The sequence below is a fragment of the Polyergus mexicanus genome, unplaced genomic scaffold (assembly GCF_030449975.1).
Source record: "Polyergus mexicanus isolate NDT 795.1 unplaced genomic scaffold, iyPolMexi1.0 SCAF_1, whole genome shotgun sequence".
NCBI classification, from domain to species: domain Eukaryota; kingdom Metazoa; phylum Arthropoda; class Insecta; order Hymenoptera; family Formicidae; genus Polyergus; species Polyergus mexicanus.
The window spans coordinates 1,514,975-1,539,887 of record NW_027223321.1 but is presented as its reverse complement, the minus strand read 5'-3'; the positions used below and the strand labels follow the sequence as shown (position 1 = coordinate 1,539,887).

At 37.7% G+C, this 24,913-nt stretch overlaps 1 protein-coding gene across 3 annotated transcripts in view; it reads right to left on the bottom strand.

Annotated features, from left to right (window-relative positions):
• The window catches only part of LOC138940851 (GATA-binding factor A), a 45,513-nt gene extending 26,622 nt beyond the window's left edge, over nucleotides 1-18,891 (bottom strand). Inside the window, exons 1-2 of one of the 3 annotated variants that reach the window (XM_070310109.1) lie at nucleotides 18,433-18,891; nucleotides 17,582-17,892 (exon numbers count right to left, since the gene is read on the bottom strand). The gene's annotated coding sequence lies outside the window, so the exon portion shown is untranslated. Of the gene's footprint in view, nucleotides 1-17,581 lie in introns of all 3 variants that reach the window. The other 2 variants (XM_070310159.1, XM_070310231.1) reach the window with 2 other exon arrangements.
• Between the last annotated feature and the right edge of the window lie 6,022 nt (nucleotides 18,892-24,913).

Here is a 24,913-nt window from a genome sequence, read left to right as displayed (position 1 = left end):
TATATATATATATATATATATATATATATATATATATATATATATATATATATACAAAAAAAATTAAATATTTTATGTGCACAAAATTTTTATAACAATACGTAACGTTTGATTTTTAAATATTTTTTATATTATAGACTTGCAGAGAAAAGCTACAATTTACCAGTACCGATATGTCAGTTAGTTAGCCAGATCAGCGTGTCTGCGAAAATGTTTATAACGATGTTAAGCGGGCGTAAAGTAATCGCGGGTCCCCTATTCTAAATAACGGCGAAGATTTCGCCGTTTTTCTATTTCTCTCATTATTTTTCGCCGCAACGACTCGTTACTCGCGGTATTTATACTTTGCCGGGATATATTTATAACGCGCGACTGCGATAAGCGTTTCTCTCTCTCTCTCTCTCTCTCTCTCTCTCTCTCTCTCTCTCTCTCTCTTCTTGTTTCTTCCTCCCTTCCCTCCCCCTTTCCCGATCGGGGATCCAAACCGGTCAAGCGTCAGATCGGCAGCGTCCACAGCATAAATCGCGGATATGGCGAGTAAGAAGATCCGCGGACGGCGCGCGCGACGATACTTTTACCTTTATCATCCAATTAACGATAAGGCTCCATTACGTTTATTCGCCCCGGCGGCGGACGATTATTATTGCGTCCCGACTGGGACGTTACGATTATTGTGCCCGGTAGATACGGCCGCGATTTTATCGGCCAGGTCGTACGATATCCGTGCAGCTAATCTGCAAAGTAGTTAAACCGTCCGATGCGCGACTTTGATAAGTCCGCCTCGCTCTCTCTCTCTCTCTCTCTCTCTCTCTCTCTCTCTCTCCTCGTTTCCTTTTCTTTTTTTTTATTATGGCGCGATAACTTCATCCTGGACACGTGTTGCTCTCGTAAGAACGTAACAGTACGCAGCAAATAAGCTACTTGTTTAAGTAAGAGATATGAAGCTACACTACGAAAGGAGAAGGATAAAAGCGGTCGATTGGAAGAAGCGAGATTTAGTTTTGTTTTAAAGATTTAGTTTTATTTTTAGCGTGAGAGAGATATGATAATGAGTATAGTCAAGTTCATGCGTCGGAGGAGATTAGACACGATGCAGCTGCATTTGCGGTTAACATCCGACTCGAGATGACATTCCTCTCGTCTGGCGCGCGATTGACAAAGTATGTATATATACTTGTCACACGGCAGGAATAATTGCGGTCACTCGGAACGATCGGAATATATATATATATAAGCGGTTGGTCAATTTACACATCCCGATGGAGATTTATTACGTCGCAGGGAGAATGGCGGTTGATATATTGAAACAAATTGACATAATCGTGACCGCATGATAATTTTCATAATTCGACGTGATTACGAACGAAATGCGGCAATCAATTTAATGGCGCACGCGTTACTTTCAATCAATCCCGAAAGTTTCCTCACTCTTACGTCAAGTAAAGATTCTTTCCCGATAGTGATCTGTCATTTGACCGTCACTGTAAATAGGATCTTTTTGTCGTGCATTTTTTTTTTTTTTTTTTTTTTTTTATTCCATTCTATTCTCGTATACCGAGTTTAATAAATACTCTTGCTGCCACGTGCAAGAAAAAAAGAAGTTAATCTCCTCATAACAACTTGCAACTTCGCACAATTGGCAATAGTGCCTGTAGTGTTTCCGGGATATATTTAGCTACCGTAGGAGAAGCTCTATCGGATCGGAGTCCGCGTTTCGCTCGAATGCATTCGATCGCCGATCGTTGCAGCGGCAGTGGCGATGTAACGTTGCATCGCGTGTCGATTTTTTTACCGAATCGTAAACGACTTTACCGTTAATCGGCTTACGCAATCGTGCGATGTATCGAAGCCGAGCACGCGAACACGCGTGCCACGCCTCGATGCTCGAGATTGTTTTCGAAGCCGCGAAAGAGTGAGAAAGATTGAAAATTCAAAGAACGCGTATTAACATATCATTTATAGCAATAAATTAGAAATATTACTAATTAAATCTTTGCAAAAATAATAAATGTATAAACACTCGTGTATGCGTGTGTGCGCGAAGATCATATCGGTGACAAGAGAGAGATAAGCGCGATGTAATTATCTTTCAGATGCGTAACTTTAGATGGAGCGTCTCAAGCGAGAGAGAGAGAGAGAGAGAGAGACTATAAATTTCCCCTCTCGCATTTTTATCAAACGAAAGTCGCCGTCCGCATAGCGAGCGATCCAAGGAAAACACGCGCTCTTACTCCGGCATTTGAATTACACGCGCTCGCGGAATCGGATAAATTGCGTGAGAAAAAAAATGCAGATCGAGAAAAGTTTTGAATTTCGATGCGATCGTCGCGGCGACATGACATTCCCGCCGGCGAAGATGCGTTAAGGTAAGATGGGTAACTCCAACGTGGAGTTTTATTAAGATTTAATGGAGTTATCGGGTTCTCTGCTGCGTCTCTCTCTCTCTCTCTCTCTCTCTCTCTCTCTCTCTTCCTCTCTGCCGAGACGAGGCTGTTCATCCGTGCGAATTTATGGTCCACGCTGATGACTTACCCTCGGCCGCTGTGAGAATCTGCCTGAGGGTGAACCAGACACGGTCGTGTAACTATCGGCCAATCGCGCAGTTAATACCTCGTATATCGATACGATTTAACTTCTCGATATATGCACAGGCGCCGCGAGAGAAGGATACGTGCGACGAAAAAGTTACGAGTTTCATTTTAATCGCGAGAGATAAAATATTAGAGCTAAAGGGCTATGAAAAATTTCATCCCATCTATTTCAATAAGCATTGACAGTTCTCAAGTCATAAGTTGAATACAAACTGGCTCTGTTTTTATTTTACGTAATGTACAGTATAATCGAAAGCCTCGTTTCTCGAATAATTTTTAATGATTTTTATCTTTCAACATAATCTATTGAAATAGCATAAAAGGAAAGTTCAAATTTTTATACGATTCGCGAGAAAAATTTTTGCGAAAGATCGCTGCATTTTCTTTAAAGAAAATTCTTATCCGATTTACGTGCGCGATCATAGGCCTCGGGCTCAACACCGCACAGGTTTCCGTCGACGCGAAAACAGGCGTATATTATTAATTAACGTCGCGCGTGATGGATCGCGCGTATTAATACGAGATGATGCACCGAATAACGCGATAAGAGATTTTTCTCAAGGGTAACGCGATACTCTCGACTTCGTATTACGCGCGCACGGAGGATCATAACCGAGAAGTAACATCGTTGCATTTCCTACGGCGATTGATAATCATGCGCGCATTCCGTAATCAAAGAGAGAATCTTTTTTGCGAATGGATCGATGATCTCAATGATGAAAGATGAAAATATGGCAATATTTTTAAGAAAAAGAGAATATTTCGGATATACATTAAAACAATGTTGAAGATACGAAGATTACGCATTGCGTGTAATATATAATATATATGCGCAATGATTCGGGAATTAAAATGCTCGGAAAGGAAAATCGTAGACGACGCGAATTTGACTTCGAGGAACTTTGGCTCCCACGACAATCGCAAGGACTCCTGAATCAAAAATCGACGTATCGCCGATATAACGAACGTCGGTATTACGAGGCGAGGTACGCGTATCTCGCTCATCCGCGTGCTCGCGATATCGCTGGAATGCGCGGCTTGATAACGCACTCTATCGTATCGCAATCCCTATCGGTCGACTCTGTGCGAGAGCTGATGCCCTGGAACTCGGTACGCTAAGTCGGCAAGTCCTTTTACCTATGCTTTCCTAGCGATACTCTTTGTACGATGCTTCGGCCGCTTCGAAGGTGTCGGACTCCTCTCCGCAAACGATCCGGTAACACGCTTTAATCTTTCCGATAACTTAATCCCGTGATTATCGCGCTCGGTAGGCGATCAATTTCCTCGTAAAAATATCAGAAAAAAATTTTGCATGTTATATTTTTTCGAGATATTTTTACATCAAAAATTTTCGTCTTCTTTTCGATCGAATTATTATAAAACATGTTTCGATCTTCTTTCGTGCGCAAATAGGAATATTATTTATTCTAATATAAAAGATTTATTCTAATAGTCATATCGCGGATACCTCCTACAAACTATCGAGAGAAACGCCGCGCAATTAGCGGTCCGCAATAATTTAAGCGAGTTCAATTAATGCACGCTGCTTCTAGAAAGAGACAGACAGATAGGCGAGAAAGGAGAACGAATCTCCTCTAAGGCTCTCTCCCCCAGGCGTTAATTAACGCCGCGATGCAGTCGTATCGTTTACCAGTTTCTTAAAGCGATGGAATTTTTCCGACATTTTGGTTCGCAGGACGAAACAGCCGGTCGAACAATTTCGGAAATCAGGGCCTCGCGAGAATTTTTAAACGTAAGAGAGTAAGAAGCCTCTATCTTTATAAACAAGATTACCGTAAAAGTATACGCCAGATTCGCGCGATGCGCATGTTTAATCTCGTCGAAATAATGATATAGTCCGCACGTTACATATCTTATCCCCGCGATGCGGAAAACAGTTACCATCCTCTCGCAGGACGAACGACGGTTCCCGCGGATTTATAGAAGGTAGACGACGCGAGTTAAAACGCAAGCGCGCCGCTGCACATGTGTGTATATATTGTATATATATACACAATATATATATATATATATATATATATATTTATATGCAACGTCGTGCGGCTGGATCGCCTTCTCGGTGAGGAGGTGTTTGCATTGGCCTAGTGCCGAGGCGCGTTTGCAAGGCGAAATTAATTACCTCGTCCTCCGACGTAACGGGTCTTCGGCCGATACCGAGAGAGAGAGAGAGAGAGAGAGAGAAAGAGAGCGAGTGCGAAGAAAGAAAGAAGGAGAAAGAGTCCGTTGATAAGAAGAGGCCGATACGATTTTATAAGATTTTATTGCGAATTTACAGTTGCCGCCAGGGAAGCCAGGCACGAAAGCCGCGCTTTCGAGACACTGTCGGGATTAGCCGCGGTAATCGGCCGTAAATCTGACGTATGACGTCTCGGTACCGGTCGCCCCGGATGTGGAGGCGCGTATGCGAATCGAATCCAGATCGCGGGACGCGAGGAAAGAATGTCATAAACTCTTGATACACGCTTCTCCATCCGAGGGCTTACGCCTTGACAAGATCCTGTAACGTCCTGTAAAGTCGGTTGTGATGTGGTCGGTTAGGTTGCGATCGCTCTATATTATTTTTTCTGTTATATATATATATATATATTTTTTAACTCACGTAATAGGTATAATGACCCTTTTGAACGTTTGACAGGGGACAGCTTGAAGGCGAAATAAATTCTCTGCTTCTCTCTCTTTCCCTTCCGCTAGAATCTCGTATTCGACAAGCGTGACCACGTGATCACGCACGCACCGTGGGCGCATCTCGGCTTCCAGCGCGCGAAGGTGTTGTTATAATTTACGATTATGTCGGTTATATACACGGGACACGTGAAGAAATAGCGCGTGTGCTAACCGGACAACCCGAGTCGGAAAAATCGACCTGCGGACATCGAAGAGATCCCGAGTATTTGTCCGCCCTGCTAACGACGTCGTCGTCGTCGTCGTCGTCGTCGTCGTCGTCGTCGTCGTCGTCGTCGTCGACACCGAGGTCGATGGAATATGGAGGCGTGTTAAAAGGTCCGAGCCGGATCTTTAAAGTGATAATTAATCTCGCGAGTTAATGGCGATGCGTATATCGTCCTTCGGAGTGTTTAGTTTTTTAGTGGACTTTATTCTAGGGGTCTCTGGAGAAATCGGCAGGACGAATCCATGTCCTGTCCGTCTCGAGGACGTTAAATTTTAATGGGATCTCTCTCCGAAGATCGAAAGCGATAGATCGTATGAGTTAGCCCCTATAGTTTGATATGTTTATTTCTGATATTATTCAGATCGTAAAGCGTCGAGATTTATTGACACGTATTTTCTTAAAAACTCTTCAACTTATAAATTGATATTAAAACGATTGGCAGTTAAATAGAAAAATTAATTTTTCTTTTAATGAAATTTTTTTTTCATAATGATCTATCATTGATATTAATGAAAAGTTTCTAAAATTATCAAAAATGAAATAATAGATAAAATCTATCAAAGTGACGTACAAAATTAAAAATTCTAAATTTTTAGATAAATACAAGATTTCATTTAATACTTCTACCCTTTAAATTTGTTGTATATTTCAGACTTCCTTATTCACATTACCCTCAAAATAAATGGTCCATATATTAGAACGGCGGTACCGTTAACAATGACAAGTTGGACGACAGTCCAACTGGCACGGCATGAATGGAAATAAATGGGGGTATCATTAAAAGATCTTGAAAGAGACGGGTATCTTTTTATTAGGCACATCTCTTAAACACACGAAAACTACAATACTAAATTAGACATTACTTTTAGGAATCGGATCGAAAAATATATATAATCGATATTTTAAAAATAAAAAAAAAACTTAAAAGTAAAATATGTCTATTATATTTAAAGAAAAAAAAAAAAAAAAAAAAACGAGAAGTAGGAGATCAAAATATTTTCTTGCACCACTGGTCGACAGTTATAACGCGATAAGCCATTTGCAGGATTGTTTAAATGGGCCTCCTTAAGTAACGATCGCAAGTCCGTAACACACACTAACGTAGATGCGAGAGAGCAAGAGACACGAGAAAGAGATAAATTTATCCTGAAGGCCTGTCTCTTTTTCTCTTCCTCGTCTCAGATAGACGCTCGTAATTATGGGAAAACTAAACGTATACTATTATATGTTTATGCGTACATGAAATGTGCGATTAATACATATTATAGGATATTTGTATGCCAGATAAATATTAAAATTAGTTCTAGAACGAGTGACAGGAAATGATCGCGCGCGAGGTTCGATCCTACTCATACAAAAGCAGCGATAGTATTATCAATGTATAAGGGAAGGTGACCAGAAAGTCGACTAGATAATAATAGTATTTTTAATGCAGAGTTATAAATGAAAAAGAAGGAAAGACACATTTTTTTATCGCGTATTTTTAATATTACACAAAAAAAATTATTTATTTATTTTATATCCAATTATATTTTATTAACATTTAATTTATGAACGCTTGAACAATAATTTTTTGGATGAACGATTTTTTACAACAAAGTCACGTTTCATGAAGTCTCATATCTGTAATGAAGTATTAGTGTGTGAAACGAGAATCGAGAATCAATTTCTAATTGATTTCTAATTGATGCAGCGAAAAGTTATAAATGAAAAAGAAGGAAAGACACATTTTTTTATCGCGTATTTTTAATTACACAAAAAAAATTATTTATTTATTTTATATCCAATTATATTTTATTAACATTTAATTTATGAACGCTTGAAAAATAATTTTTTGGATGAACGATTTTTTACAACAAAGTCACGTTTCATGAAGTCTCATATCTGTAATGAAGTATTAGTGTGTGAAACGAGAATCGAGAATCAATTTCTAATTGATTTCTAATTGATGCAGCGAAAACATCTCGCGCGTGCAAGATGCTCTAAAAAAATATACTGAGAAGAGAAAGGTGATTTTCGGTAAATATCTAATCCCGATGTGTGGAGTTTCGCGTTGGAGACGAGTTCTCACGTTCGCTCGTAATCCTTGATCATTACGAGCGTACGCATACGTGCGGTTACAACTCAAGCACCTTACAGGTTACGTATAATCACACTTACAGAGGAGCAACCTTGTGTCTTTACGCATACCGGGTGTCAACCGAGCGTGAATGCCCGGCGAGACCGAAGGAGATGGGTGCGGCCGAGCTTTTTGAAAGCGTTTAGAGAACAGCTGGTCGTTGCCCAGCGATTTCCCCTTCCACCTCGCGCGGCTCCGTGTTTTAAGCCGGATGAGTTTTGCTCATCCGAGCAAAGAGAGCGCGAGATGGTGAGTTATGTCGATGACGATTCCCTTTGATAACTAGATAAAGAGCGCGTCAATTTTTCTAGATACTATCCTGCCCTTTCACGTTGATGGAGATTCAAATCTAAAAGTAATTGTTCGAACGATCTTCTCGCTTAATTACTGAACACACTTGGTTTTCTTGAATCTATAATATCCGGTTTCAGAAATTAGTATATACGTGTAAGAATGCAAGAAAAAAGAAAAAAAGAAAAACAAAATTCTGAATAAATTTAGAAAGTTTCCAACGTCCGGAATTAGTCTAAATGATGACAAAATTGATCCTCAGGAGATTTCTCTTTCGAGTGTTCATTGACTGACCCGCTCGGTCGATTCCATCGCTCGAGCCTCTCACGAATTTTATGTCGCTAATACGGTACGTACAGGGCGAAACCAGTTTGTCGGCGCTTTCGAAGACGGCGACGTCGGATGTCGAGGACGCGCCCGACAAGATCCCGGAAAGCGTCCCTCGGACCGGATCAAAGGGAACATAAGGAGGTGGTGACGGGGAGGGGGAGGCGGAGGGGGCGAGGAAGGCGCGCGGCGATGAGCGAGCGAGAGGGACGGTCGCGTGAAAAAAGGAGAAGAGAGGATTAACGGACAGCTCCCTGAAAATTACATCGCCGGCTAATGAGACGGCGGATGGGGCACCGATCGGGCCCCGGCAGTCGAAGAAACGAGACGCGCAGTGAAATGGAGAGAGATCGGACGACGCGACTTCGCTTCGGATAGCATGGGCGAAGGATCGTTCGCTCCGTTCTTGAGTGCAGGTGTGCGTTTTAATCCTTTCATCGACGGCATCCTTTCGTCGATTTTGCTCTGTTTTTGTTAAGTAGCGAACGCGAGCCGAATTGCCGGGATACCGGTTTAAACACGCAAGTCGCGGAATTTACTCCGATTATTGTTTCCTCCGCTATCGCATTATTTCATTAAGAAAAGAAGGTACTCGTCATTTTTCATACACTATTATAGCTATATCGTTACGTCATAGGACTACGCTATTTTGTTTAAGGATCACAACAAACAATATATAACGAGCTAAAATAATATTTTGAAATACTCACAATCTGATTTAGCTATCTTTGATCGAAGAACTTTTTTTGCGCATTTATTATAAATTTTATAAAAAGTGAATTTTATTGCCGTAACAAATTATGCTGATTATCGCATATATTATCCGCGCGCGATCTTAAACACGTGAATTTATTATCTAATTGATCACTTTTTGGCAGAAAGCGTGGCAACGTTATTATTACGGAAAATCACCGTGATTTTTATCGATTCATAAAACACGATTAACGATCATTTTACGATCTTACGGTAAGTGTGAACGCGAATTAAACGGCACGGTGTCGAAAGTGAATGCGGATCAACGTTTCATTTTCATAATTCGCTCATAATTTCATTTTTATAATTTCGTCGCTTTAACATTATTTCTAGAAACTAACTCTTGCATCTAATGCTATAATCATTTTACTGTCTATTGCTGTATCGAAATTTTGTCTATGAGAACAAAGGCTTGATATAAAATATAATAGATATAAATTATGATTAAATGGTAAAATTAAAATTGAATAAAGATTAATTATTTTAATTATGCAAAAGTATTTTTTTTAAATATAGTCATATCGAAATAAAAAAAAAACTATACGATATTAAAAGGGATAAAGAAAAATAGAAAAATAATAAAATTTAATATGAACTATACTTATGTATCTATGGTACATTAAATATGGTAGAATGATAAAGTCGGTATATGCGGCTCAACGCGAATGTGTAAAAATCGGTTAGAGATGCGCGAAGATACTCACCGTCTCCTATTTCCTCATATCAAGGCCCAACGATTCAGTTATCCTCAATTTACTCGATACCTCCAACTACCCCTATCACGCTACGCGACCGGAATCTTCCTCCTCGAAATTTTACACGCGCGTGTAACTCGATCCGTTATCTCGCGACTTTATTCGCGTCTCTCGAGTTTCGGGAGCGAACGATCGCGGATCGGATCAACGATATTCGCGAGCTCCGAAGAGATCTCGTCCGATACATAATTTCCTCCGCTACCGGATTGCCTCTGTCTTTCCCTCGTGAGGGTTCCGAGTGAGAAAATCGGGTAATATAATCCAGATTGTATCCAGATCGAACGACGTGGGCGAAGTAATGTTTACGCGTGTGCGGGGGCCAAGTGTGCGTGGGCATGTTGCACGATCTCACATCAGTGAAATTAACGTCCCTTTTTAAAATTTAATATAATTGATATAGAGAGCGCTGTCCGAACTCTTCTATTTTGTAAAGATATATTTTAGAAAAACATATTCCCCAGCAATTGTTTGTCAAAAGCAATTGATGCTAAAATAGATGTCTAAAGATATGATTATTATCAATTTTATCGATAATAATCTTCAGGCTTTTTTCAATTATTTATAATTTTGCTTGTGTTGGAACTTTTGTCCAGAAATCCATCTCCCTATCCCCGCGATAAAAAATGAACTCACATAGGTTTATTCACGTCGACATTATTACGAATTGCATCGAGAACTGGTCGCGAGTTCATTGTTCCACTTGCCGCGCTAAAACTGCGAATATTTTTCACATTTTATATTTCGTAACTTGTTTAATATATGAAGCGTTTTATGCTATCGAAATTTGATATTGAAATGAAATGGTCGAAATATGGATACGCACTCATTGGAGAGAAAAAAATAGAAAACGAATGATAATATGACACGAGACATACCGAACGTGCATATAATCATGAAATAATTATTGCCATGTATCGACATAAATGTGCATAAATATATAAAATAATATAATTGCTCTTAAATAAATATGACTACAAGTGTGATTTTCTAAATTTTCTTTTTTATTACTTAACAACTTATTGTTAGCTAATTTCTCCCGATTTTGATATCTATTTTTCAACCTGTCGTTTTAAATAAAATAATTGACGTGAAATATTAACACGTATGAATAAAAAAAACTATAACATCTACTAGACGAAAAATCGATGCAATAATTAAGTAATATATTACATATAATATATTGTATAGCTTACGGAAAAATCTACGTTTCGATACTTGTTATTTTACTTATATAAAAAAAGAAATCAAACAAGAGAAAAGATACTTTTGAAAGTGGAAAAACGTCGTTAGTCCTATCACCATCTGCTCGTAATAACTTATACGGGACCGAGAAGGCGAGTACTTTCACCGAAAAATCTCCGAAATTCGCACCTCGATCTTATATAACGATATCGAAACGACTCAACACGCCTACCTAAATTCGGAGGAACGCGTCCTCTCATAACGGTTTCGTGTATATTCTTCTCGTCTTTCGGGAAATGCGCTCGAAGATTAAGGACGAGGAGAACGCGTTTTGTAATCCTTTATTCGATTGCCGCACGAGAAACGCCATCTAAATTCTTTATTCTCTCGCAATAGCCGATCGCGTGTGCGCGCTGCCAGCGAATTTCGATCGTTTATTTCCCGAGTAGCGTGCATCCCGAATCTTTCGGAATGCAATTCGATACATGATGGAAAGTGCAATTCTACGTGCGAAGATCGTCTCAACGCAGGGCGACCATGGGCGGCGAAACTCTTTTTTAGAAATAGCGAGGCATATCCGTCACATATTTTTCCACGTAGTGTTTTGAAGACGCAAACAAATATTTTGATGCAAAAATAAATTGATACATTCGATTATCTCTTGATAATAATTATCAATTATTATAGTTTGACACAAAATATAAAAATAACTTGATCGTCGTTCTTCGTGAATATTTTAAATAAATTAATATTTAATTTAAGTGCAAATTATTATTGTATTTTTTTCATGAATTAATTTTTTATAAATAATATCGATATCAATTTGAGGGAAATAAAAAAAATAGTACGGGTTTCCACCTTATTTCGACGCCCGTGTGCGATACATACTAAAGTCAATATCCGTGTATCCGTGGGTTAATATAAAGTTGCACGACGCGCCGTAATGTAACGCGTCGGTTTTACGGACACGCACTTCTGCCGTGGAAAGGCGGCCCGATGTGGCAATGGTGCTTATTTAAGACTCACAGCACGTGGGTAAGGGAGCATCGAAAGTACCTGCTGTCGAGTATCTAAGTGGTTTATGGATCTGCGGCAACGTCGTCGAGGATAAATGCAAGTGCGTAGACGCGTATATGATTATCCTTAAAGGTTACGCGATTGCGATCGTTTGCCGTTATGGTTGTTCCTCTTCCATGGAACCGCGAAATAGTCCTCGGAGCTTTACATTGCTGAAAAAAAAAAATCCATTTCGCATTTTATGTATATCGGAGAGAACTGTGCACGCTTCTTCTTCTCTCTACAATTTACAAATTATTATCCTGTCTCTTGCGACAGGACACAACGCACTCATTCGAACGAGTGACGTGATTAAATTTTTTGGAGTTCGTTAAAAGTTGATAAAATAAAAATCGATTAAAAAAATAAAGGATGCAACGAATGCATTTAAGGAAAGGATCGTGTTGTGAAGAAGGAAGAAGGACGAAAGCTTGAGAGGATTCTCGACGACGTCATCGTCTTCGATCCAGGTTTCAGGAACGAGACGAGACGCCAAGCGATAACTAATTAGGCCTAAAAAGCCAACGATCGCTTTCAGAGTGCGCCGCCTTGGTCGTATCCACCTACGCGTTTCTTCGTATGCGTATACGTACGCAGACGGATGGACGTGAACGTATGCATCCCCGAAGACGTGTAAAGGATCTGGTGCCACTTCAGATCGGCGGATCGAGCGCTTTCCTTCTCCTTCCGAAAAGACCGGCACTCGTGTCGGAGCGTTTTTTATTCCCAAAGCGATTTATGGAAAGTTAGAGATGTTTGGTAACATCTCGGCGCAATCCTTCCTAAAGGTTGTGTCTGGTAGCAGTGAATTATTGTACAATTCATAGACTAAAATTTATAATCCTCACCTTTTTCTCTAGCATTTCATAATTAATAATCTAACAGATTGGACAAGCTTCGTTAAATATTAAATACAATTTACAGTATATATGTTTTTTTAAACAAATAATATCAAATAAATTATAATTATGTACAAAATAATTTCACAAGAGTAAAACGAATAAAAGAATTTATCAAATTCGAAAGCAGAATAGAATTATCTGTAATTACGAATTTTTAAATTTTTAAATTACCTACGAAGATTAAAAAAAAGAGTCAAGTGTAGGCGGAAGGTGACCGACCAGAAAGACATTCATTACAGACGACTGTTTAAAACGGATGTGAAATAATCGCTGAAGAGCACCCGGTAATGCGATAACTTATCGTAAAGTAGTCGATAATAGTATGTTCTGATGGTCTTCCCTAACTCGACCGAATAATTTTCAAGAGAGCGATATACCATTTGCAAACTAAATCACGATGAATAAATAATTCTCACCGGATATATTATATGCACGTTGGTTGCTTGTCGATGTTTAAGTTATTCTGTAAATTTGTTCAACATTAATAGAGATAAAAGAACGTTTTTCTATTTGTTATCGTATATTATTCAGCAATGTTCTTAGAAAAAGAAATTTTTCTTCATAAACGTAAACATGAACTCATTACCGTGTGACGTTATTGACGAACAAGCTTAACAATGATTACGTTATTTTCATTTTATCAGCACTAAACATTGTAATTTTTACTTTCGTTACGCTACATTACTATGAAAAATTTTACTTTTCTTTCTAATCCGCATATATTTTAAAAACAGATAGAGAAACAATATTTAATATTATATATAGGTATTATAATTATATTCTCTAAATTCTTTTTAATTTAGCTTTCTTACAACTATTCAATATATCGATATTAGCTCTGCACCTGTCAAATGTTAACAGGTTTGATTACACTTATCATCGTTCGGCTCGGGTGTAACACTGCGCAAAAGGGTAAAAAGTGGAGTTTCACCCGCATATCGCGACACTTGTCCGAGCGTTGGTGAGACGACGAACGTAGGAGCGTGATAAAAGGCGAGTACGATACCGAAAGCGAGTGGTGTGTACGAACGTATCGCGATACCAGCGACAGCCATTGTTCTACCATGGTGAGAGCTTTACGAGCGGCCGATAGTCGTACGTATGTCTACGCGAAACACCCTCTTACATATAGGAGAGACGTACCGGGAAAAAATTTATTAGATGTGATATCCGACTTGTAATGTTTCATTTAAGCGAGGGAAATGTTGGTTTGACAAGTAAATAGTCTTGTTGGCTATTCGAATGTTAAAAGTTTTTAGAGTTGATTCTTTGCTATTTTCGTATCAGTTATTTTATGTTAGTCTAGCTATCGTAACATATTTTTGTCTACATGACAATTTATTTCACGTAATTAAAATGTTTTCCTTAAAAAAAAAAAAAATTATCTGAAAAAGATATTGAATTAAAAGTCAAATTGCTAAGAGAATAGTGTTGGAAAAGTGATCTGGAAAATGTGATGAATGAAATTTCGACATATTCCGAAGCGAGTGACGTAGATATCGTTATCCTGCTAGGAGAGATAACGCGTCGTGCACAGACAGGACGACGTTAAAGGAGTCGACGATAACCTCATGAATACTTATCATGGTGCATCGAAATATGCCGGCACCGCCATTCTTCCACCACGTGAGTTTTTATCTAAACAGTTATTTCCCGCACCGCGATACGGTCCGCCCGTGTGTTAACCGGCAACAATAGCTTCGCCGACTAATTATCTATCTCGGCGCGTAATTTTTACGAGGCTCGTCGGGACCGAGAGCGGAATCGATTTTACGCCTACTCGTTAAACAAAATTACCTTACCGTGTTAACATTTATTTCTTCATGAATATGATCAGATTTCACACGTTATTAATTAATTGCACAATCGATCTTTAAAAAATAATTAATCTCTCTCTCTCTCTCTCTCTCTCTCTCTCTCTCTCTCTCTCTCTCTGATCTTATATAGACGATACAATTAATTTCAAAGTTTTTTTTGAAATCCTATAATTTTAAAAAGCTTGGATCTCTTTGAAAGGAAGTTAAAATTCTATTAATTATATCGAAATTCTAAAAATGAGATGATAAGTTCACAGAAGAGCTTGACAACTGATAGCATCAAAGAGTGATCTTAATTGCTGCGCGTAAAATAAGAAGCGCTCTTGGGATGATGTTCGAGGGTAAGTTGTGGATGAAAAAAAAAGACGCAAGAAATTATTCAGGTAACGGGATGGTTCAGACATCGCGATGGTGGCGCTGGAGAGTATCTCGTGCAACAGATGCTGGATTATTGACGATGTCTGGCGCAGCATCTCGGTAGATAAATCGATATTTATGGGTGCTATGATTGCGCCAGCTGGATCTGTTTGCTTAATTTGATCATATCGATGAAAAATATATTTATTTATGTCTATATGATTGTGTTGTTATATATGTATATTTATTTACTGCCATACCGATTAAAAGTTAACCACGCGGTCGAAAAACAAATCATAAATTATAACGCAGGAATTTTCGCTAAATTGAGTAATATCGAGTTCGCGCAAAACGGTCGAGTAAGATTTAACGCGGCGAATATTTGTAATATCAATTTAAAAAAATTTGATAACATTTGCAAAATGATAAATCTCTTTATCGTGAAATCGAGGAATATTTTACGATAATACTTTTGAGGTAAACATATATACTTCACACGATTATCTTATACTTTTCATTATCTATAATTTGTATTGCAATTTTTTTAATAGTTATACGTAATTTTTTATTTCTAATGCTATGTTTCATACGCAACGTGCTAATAAAGTCGAAGAGCGAAAAAGTCGTGCTCGGACAGAGGCATTGTTTTCAATTTCGCGTTTCAGATAACGACGGACTAGATAACGAATTGTGACGGCTGTAGCTCGTGACTATCGCGCTTACACGCCAGATGCGGCGGTAATGTCATGCCATGCAGTTAAATGTTTCATATTCTCGATCGTAATAACCGTTAACCGATATTGCGGCACAGCCGCGTCGAGCAATTCGTGATTTATCGGCGACCGTCGTTGTTCCTCCGAAGAATGTATCGGGCTATTTCCTCATCTGGAACACACACATAACGAAACTTGCAACGCGACCGTGCGAGCGGAGCGATAAACTTTACATTTCCCATTTTATTCACAATCGTCTTACGGCGATTCGTGATTTCGCCTTAAAATTCAACGCGCGCATGAAATTCGAGGTTTTTTTTTTTTTTTTTTTTTTTTTTACTAAATTATTTGAAACTCCGTGTATTAATTTTTTTTTTAGAAAAATTCGTGAAGCTTTTATTTTTTATACAAATCGGAATTTGAAGACTCCGTCAAAAATCGTGTATTTATTTTATATTGTTTCTTATATCGCATTATTTTCGGCAACGTCTAATCTTCATCGCTATTACAGCAAAGTAAAATAAACGCTATTGCACTTGAGAAAATTTATGCGAATATTATTAATTTCCTTTTTAAAAGTTACATTCCACGCACTAATTGGCACACACACATACACACACACACACACACAGACGAATAAGATCTATATATACAGTCTTTAAGTGCAATTATTTATTAGCTTATACACATATCGAATTGAAAGACATCTTTTCGGCATTCTACTTAGAATAATTAACGGTAATGAATGAGATTAATTGATAAGGACTGGCAGCTAACATCGGATCGCTCTTAATATTACAAGAATCGCTCGAATCGACTGCCGTTAGGCCGTTAATCATCTTTTTCTGGATCAGCAGTTTCATCACGCGAATCCTTAACATCTTGTCATAAAAATAGTATTTCTTAACCGCGTGATGTAAATGGCGACACCGGGTATAATATAATCTTCAATATATGCTTCAAAAGTCTACGCAAAGCAGTATCGATAATTACCGAGGATATCGGTGTTTCGCACCCACACATCGAAATGCTCATCAACCTCGCAAAAATTATCAGCGCTGCATAATAATGTAATACATAATTCAAACAGAAATAGACGTAAATTAGCCTTTTTAATCGAGGACATGTAAAAAAGACGAGCAAGAAAGTCCTCTGTTATTATAATCGATAGCGAAAAGATGCGCGAACTGATCGATATCGATCTTTTAATTAATATCAATTCGCAATTCAATATCCACATGAATGTGATATGAGCGAAATTTTACAAGTGTGGACGTGCAATGATGAAGGTTGCTAATACTGTTTCTGTATGTGAGCTATCGTCATCGTTATTATCGCTAATTAACATCAACGCGGAAACGTCAACAGAGATAAGGAGAGAGAGAGAGAGAGAGAGATCGCATTTATGCTAAATACATTATAATCGCGTAGCATGCATCCTGATAAGGGCGATGGTCATCCCCTTATCGGTCTTACAATTAGTCGCGCGAATACAAAAATCACGATTCGCGAAAATCACTGCGGCGTTTTCGCGATTACGTTAATTTTATCTTGGCTACTATGCGGCGATTAATAATAATTAAATTTACGCGACACCGATTGATTCAAAGATATATTTGAAATTTTATCGCCCTTGAATGGCAAAGATCGATTAAATAGATGAAGAGAAGCTGTTGGGAGTCCGCGATGTATTATCTTTCATTTTTTTTTTTTTTTTTTATAAAGATAATTTATAAATATTTTTTATAATAAAACTTGGCGTTCCAAGAATATTTCGCTATCATCAAAAATTCAGTGTAATACTCACGTGTTATCTATCAGTCAGCGCTTGGCATCCTCGCCTTATGGAAATTTATTTGGCCCGGAAATATTCGTAGCAAGACAAACATATATGATTGTATACAGTTTTCTCTTCGGCACTATGTATAATTTAATAGAGTACGACACCGTATCACTTTTCACTCTTTTCCTTTTTTTCTATGGGCCTCGCTAATTAATTTCTTCTTTCGTAGAAGAAGATATATATATATTTACCGGCTACATTAATTGTTAAACTTGGAAATTCTCGACGATTTATGATCAGGATGTTCCATATTGCTCGAAACTTTGATCGCGATCCTTGTCGGAACAAATATTCATGAAATATATATATATATATATATATTTTATCAGCTATGATTAGTAATTATTTCACACTAATTACTCGCAGTTTATTTTTAAGTCAACCAAGAAGTCAAAGGCGTCAGAATTTGAAAAAAATTCGTTGACACATCACCCGCACTAATAATAAGTCACCAATTGAATTACGCTTTATCTGTCAAATTTCGTGATCATTATCAATTAGATTTTTCTTATTTCCAGAAGAAGACACTCGTTCTTTCGCATAGCGGGCTTTTATCTCGGATTTTGTCACATTATTAGTGGAAAATCATTTTTTATATATGTATATATAAATTATTAGATTTTATTTATCTTCGATATTTGTCAGAAATTTTGTACGGGTAATAATTTTTGATGAACACGATATACGACCGAAAATAATCTGAATCTTTTTTTTTTTTTTTAAGGCAGTGCATCAAGATTGATCCAAATCTAAATTCTCTCTGAGAAATCTAATAAAATTTATGAGGCTCCTCTATATTTTAGATAATAATTCACATTTCTATCGTAAATATTTTTTAATATTTAAGTCCATCCACTTAGTCTTTCTTACAGTATCCAAGAAAATGTTTATACATCATATAATTCAAGTGCACTGTCGATTTTAAAGGATATTCTTCATCGCGCATCAACACGCTCGTCGCAAAACTTGGAAATTGCACTTTCGTAATATCAGAATATATTATCACTTCCATTCACCCCCAATTCAGCAATAGTCGAAAGCTTCCAGGTTGAAATTCAACAATTCCAAAGTCAATCCAACTCAATTCAGTTACAAATTCATATAATCTATCATTGTCCGGTTGATTCCTCTAATTTTCCAAGATCATGATCCGGGGAATCCAAACGTGTTCACACTCGCGTCAATATTCGTGTATACGAGATAACACACAGAACTGCGCCTTCAAGACGTGGTGCAGCCGATGACTGCGTCTCTGAAACTGTCCTGGACAGTCACCTCACCGCGTTGATGCCGCGGGACGAGGGGTGACCGCGGCACGGAAAGGCAGCGGCGACGCCGCTCGAGTAGGATCAGGTCCACCGGGAAGGGATGGGATCGCGATGGACAAGGAGGGGTGAGAACGGGCATAGAATCCGTGGAGGGATCGTCGGATCCGTTGGCGACCGGACTAGGCGGGTACTCCGGATCAGATCGCGGTGACTCTCAAAGGCGGAGCGAATGACGCCCACGTGCGGAAACCGAGGTCCCGCATTCAAGGAGGCGGTGACCGCGCTCGAGATCGATTTAAAAAAAAGTTTTTTTTTTCCCCCCCTTTTTATCCGGGCCCTTTCCCTCTTTCTCTCCGCGCGCGTCCGCGTCTTCGTTTCGCTCTTCGTCTCGAGCGCTCCGTCTTTCTCTCCTCGTCGACGGTCGCGCGTTAGCCTCCGTCTCCTTTCCACCTTGTCGCGCCTATAATGTCCGACCAGATCGGACGTGGATAAGAAGACGCGCCGGGTCGTTCCTCACGGATATCTTCGGGTATCCACGCCGCCTTGAGCCTGACTTATGGTCTATCTCGGTACAGGGTCCGGAGGCTTTTTGGCTCGCTCGCCTCGCGAGATCCGTGTGCGTGTGCGTGCCTCGATCAGCCATGCTTGGATATAATTCTTATTATTAATGAAATTTTTCTACTCTAATCAGTATTTTATGCCTACATATTAAAATAGATTTGCTTTATGCTCAAATAGGTCACTTGAAAGAATTCACATACATTTCATAGATATTTTATAGAATTTTTTCCCCCCGCAGTGTAATTAAATTAAAAAAAAAAAAAAAAAAAAAAAAAAAACTACTCAATTCTAATATAACTAGGTTTTAAGTTTTAAATTTAATTATTTTTTCCAATATTTTTAAATGTTTCGATTTATGTCCTTTTTTTTATCCTATCTCTTAAAAATCTTAACTAGAATTAGCGGTAGCGTGAAATAAAGATGGTCAAAAATTAATGTCAAATTTAAAACCTGCTATGAGTCATTAAGTCGCGTGAAAACAATAGGAAAAAGATTACGAGAGACAAACCACGTGACACACGTGGTCGGACCGTCGGAAACTGTCAAATCGCGCTATCAAAATTTTTCGCTTAAATCGAATAGGATCTAGATAGTACGAATAACTCTAGTTTATTTTTCCGTCAACTGTTATCAATATCAGATGATATTGATAACAACGTAATGTGGAGTGCATATCCGAAAGTAATTACTAATCACCTCCGTCGTTATTTGCGGAGTTCGCAACGAAAAATACGATCGTGGCTTATTTCGTTAATTGGAAACGCGAAGTTAATTGCCAGTCGATTAAGGCGGGATTACTCTCTCGTCGTTACTTATAATAAATCAGTTGCCTGCGCTCCCAGATAAAGGCACCGCGGTTTTTAGTAGTCGTTGCTTAACCGCGTCGACTATATACGCTTTTCGTATCTTTGTCGCAATTGCAATTAACGGTCGAGATTTTTTCGAATTAACACGGACTGGCGAAAGAGAAATCTATCAAACACGGAGAATAACCGTGAGAAGATTTCGCGATAGCAAGACGATTAGAAGAGATGACGATGCATCATTATATCAAAGATATTTAAGTGTTTAAAAGCACTCTCTTCGAAAAAAAGACTGAGTAATTACGTTTTTGTGCTCACTTGGAAATTTACATGTATATATTTGAAAAATGTGTTCTCTGAAAAACACTCGGCAAGTACTAAATTCCGATCCCAGATAAGAAGATGACATGAAACAAAAATTTTACGATATATGTAATGAAGAGAAAATTCATCTGTAATTGTTAAAGCGCTATTGTGCTTGGCATATATGAAGCATAAAAGACATCGTACATATCTCCTGATCATCTCGTCGTATACTGCTCAAGAATGCATTTCTTACACTATGATTTATAAAGTCGTGAATTATAATCTCTAATATACAATACATACAATTCGCAAACTGAAAGCGCGCTTATAATCGGATTGTCCATTTTATAGCTCGGTGGGCTGATTTCATAATTAAATTTGAAATTTCCCCATCATATACTATATAAATTGATACTTAAATTATTTATGATTAATCAACGGTTGCATTACAGCTCTTTGATTATTTAACGGTACATGTTTTTCAATATAAAGTCGTCGTGCTGTAGAAAATTGAGTCGGTTGAAAGATTTAAATAATTAAATATCACTTATTATTCTTTATATTAGTATAGTTTTTAATTATTTTTATGGAAGACTTATTATTTCAAGATTTTGGATATAAATATAAAGACAGGATTGCTGTCACAGAATAACACAATTAATATATTTTTGCTGGCATTTCTAATTAATTCAATATCGAGATACGTCAAATAAAATGTATCATTACTCGCTTGTTTCGGTAACAGAAAAAACATCATCAAAGTATTGATAATAATCAAGAAGAACATGTACACACACACATCCATGTGCGATATAATAAACGCGATAACGTAAACGTGGAAACACGTGGAAAGCGGAAACCACAAAACAAATTAATCTACTTAGAAATATCTTGTTGCGCATTAAATACGCGATTGAATATTCAAAAGGCACGATTGCGCCGTGTCATTATCGTAGGCGAGTCTCATCAAGATCCGCGAACAAAACGAGAATGTGTTCAAGAAATGCGACGACGAAAGGTTAGCTAAATAATCTCGCTCGCGTTATCATCGCTTGCATTAATCAACCGTATGCGGCGGTGGGCTCTTTATGCAATTATAGTAACCGTCGCAGCGCGCGTAACATCGTGAGATAGAAGGAGAAAGGGCTATTAAATTTTAATAATTATTCTTCGTGATTAACTAAGAGAATATACCGATCGATTCTGTCCGCCATGCGAAAAGATTCTGCTCTTATTAAGCGGGATAAATGCCGCAATAAAGCGTGCGATTAATTTTTGCCCTTATAATTATCAATAATTTTGACAATTTTCATCAGACAGTGTATTCTTTTATTTGTGCAAGATTTATTCGTAGCTTCAATCCTTTTTACGCGAGATTGACGACGGGCACCATCGATTGTAGATTCGCTTTATTTAGAGTTGCGATATTTATATATAAATCATTTCATTGCACGCATCGTGCCAAGATCCTTGCGAGAGCTGATATCGTAATACTGGAAGTACATATACGAGGAAAAATCTATTCTTTCTTTTTCTTCTCATTATTTTTACTCTTTTCGCAATACTTTCTTCGAGAAATTAAAAATTTCCGTTTTCAGTACAAGCGCAAAATATCTACCTGAAAAAGAAATGCAGGCATCGACCAGGAGTAAATACCTTCTGTGTGTGGGTATATATTTTGAAACCGGTCTCTTAACGGGATATAATTTGAGATGATAATTTTAGCATCTTCAGTTTTTCTCATTCTTGACTAATCGATGTTTCGTGGAGATTTTTTTTATACTTATTGACGTTAATTGTTTTTATTCTAAATATAATACGCAGGAGATAAGGTTAATCTACACAGTAGTCTTCATAGTCCTAAAGAAGTTTATTCCTATTGTCGACTTCTCAGAAGTATAGTTTAAGGATATTTAAAGATGTTTCACACGAGATAAAGAACGCCGATAATGGCTTAGTCAAAAGAGGTTTTCTCGCATCTCGAGTTTTCCCAATACAAAAAGATACGCATCTAGGTATACATCTTCTTAAGAAATTGTAAATCTTCTTAAGACACTCATCCTCTCCTGGATGACTAATGTGCCTTGCGAAAAATAATCTGCGCCTGAAACAATATCTTTTGTCTCAGGCGTAACCTCCTGCTGCTACTGTGTGCATAACAATTGCCTGTAATGGAGCTATTTTCCAGCGGTCGTCCGAGATTTATGCTTTATCTTGACACGATCTCGACTACCGAAACGCCGAGATATTATCGTTTTTCCCTCATAAGTTTTTGTCATGTCGCTCCAGGGATTAAAATACCGACGACAATCGATAATATTAGCAGAGAGAAGGGTGGAGAACGCGACTCGTCTGAGATCGAGATGAAGGCGCATTTCTAAAAATGCACTTTGGGCCGAGGAATGCAAATGATGAAGTTAAGGCAAGAATGTATCTTCGAGAAAGAAAGAGAGAAAGAAGCCACACGTGGCAAGTTTATCCAAGTTCGGCTCGAATCGTGTAACGAATATACGAAACGGGGCCTCTCAGCCAAGAATTTTTTTTCTAATGTGAAAATTATTCGACGTTTATGTGTATGCGTGAAGCTAAAACAAAAAAAAATAAAAAAAAATTAATTTTTATCTAAGAGTGTGAAAAACTCTGTCTATAAAATATTCTCATAAAGATATTCAAGCTTTTAACATATTCAAACATCGCTGATTAAATTGTTAAATTGATTTTATTGTTAGAATTAATTTAATTATTTAATTAATGATCACGCATTATTATTCCAAAATTAAATATGGTATTTGATTAATTCTTGAATGAATGATATAACGTGAAAAAATTTTACTCTTTACATCTATTCTAAATTAAAATCTTCAGAGAGTAAAATATAATTTATTTGTTTCTATTCTTTTTTATGTGACATTTTCTATATCCTTAGATTTCCGTTAAAATTCGATTCACAGTTGTCAGCTTGATGACTCTGATCGAATACGCGACGATGTATGGTATTTTCATGACGACAAAGCAACATCTAATGGAGCTGTTTTCTCTCTATCTTCTTCCAGTTTTCTTTTTTATCTAAACACGATCTTGACTACCAATTGTCGCGATACGATCTATACGAAATCCCTCCGAGCGGATACGCGTGGTTTCGTGATCTCCGTTGAAAAGAAACAGCTATGAAAGCATGTCGTCGATTCCTTTTATTCGTCGCACGAATTTCGCGACTTGAATTTGCATCTCTTCGTCTCCCTAAGCTAATTCAGTATCTGGAATATATATTTTTTCAAGTTAGTAATGGAACAGAGTCTGTATTAAACTTATAGGATATATCAAAATTTAAAATATAAAAATGAGAAGAACAATAAGATAAAACAATATGACACGCAAAACATAATATATATATCTATTTTTTGGAGTAATTTGTATTTAATATTATACTATATAAATAATATAGTAATGTTTTTTTAAATTAGAAAATGTAGTGTACGCGATTGCGAGATATTATTTTTCTCGATTTATCAATAATAGCAATATCGAAATCGTTTGCCATAATCTTTCTTCGGCAATCAAAATGATTGACGCACAGTTAAGCTATCTTCTCTCGTACTCTGTGCAAATACTCCCTCGATATTATCGCTTTAGCGTAATCATCGTGATTTACGAATGCGTGTCCGTCTCGCGCGAGCAGGATCGTTCGCTCGTAAAGCTTTATCGGATCGTAAATTTCACGTTCGACTATCGAAATATTTATACCGGGTTTCTCGACAATATCGAGCATTATAATTAATGCTACCGTTTCTCGCAAATGACGCGGAATAAACGAAAATAATTCATAAATAAATACTTTGAGTACGTTATTCTGTAACACGCGATAGAAAATATCTGCAGATATTTTTACAAAGTTTATTATGGTTATTTGATATTGGTACACATTCACTCTCTGACTTGCCTCTGACAATATATACATATATAATCTCTCTATAATTCTTTATGAACTCTGTCGGAACGGGATGATAATTAATATTACATTTAAGAGATTTGCATATATGAGTGACGCACTTTAAAGTTGCGTAACAAAAGATCCCTTGTAATCGCGCTTTTTTTTTTTTTTTTTTTAGATTCCTCCTTTTTGGATGCATGTGCTTCTCCGAGAGGATAATATGGTGTGCTTACTTGTATAAAGTAAAAAAAACGCAATATCTTACGATACTGAATTAAACATCACAACATAGTTGTTGAGAGATATAAAACACTGTTGTTGAGATAGAAAAAGAAAATAGCGTCTTCTTCGACGGAGTTACAATGTTTCTTTCTCACAATAAACCGGCGACGTCAAAAATTCCCGTCCCTCGCGCGCGTAGTGTGCG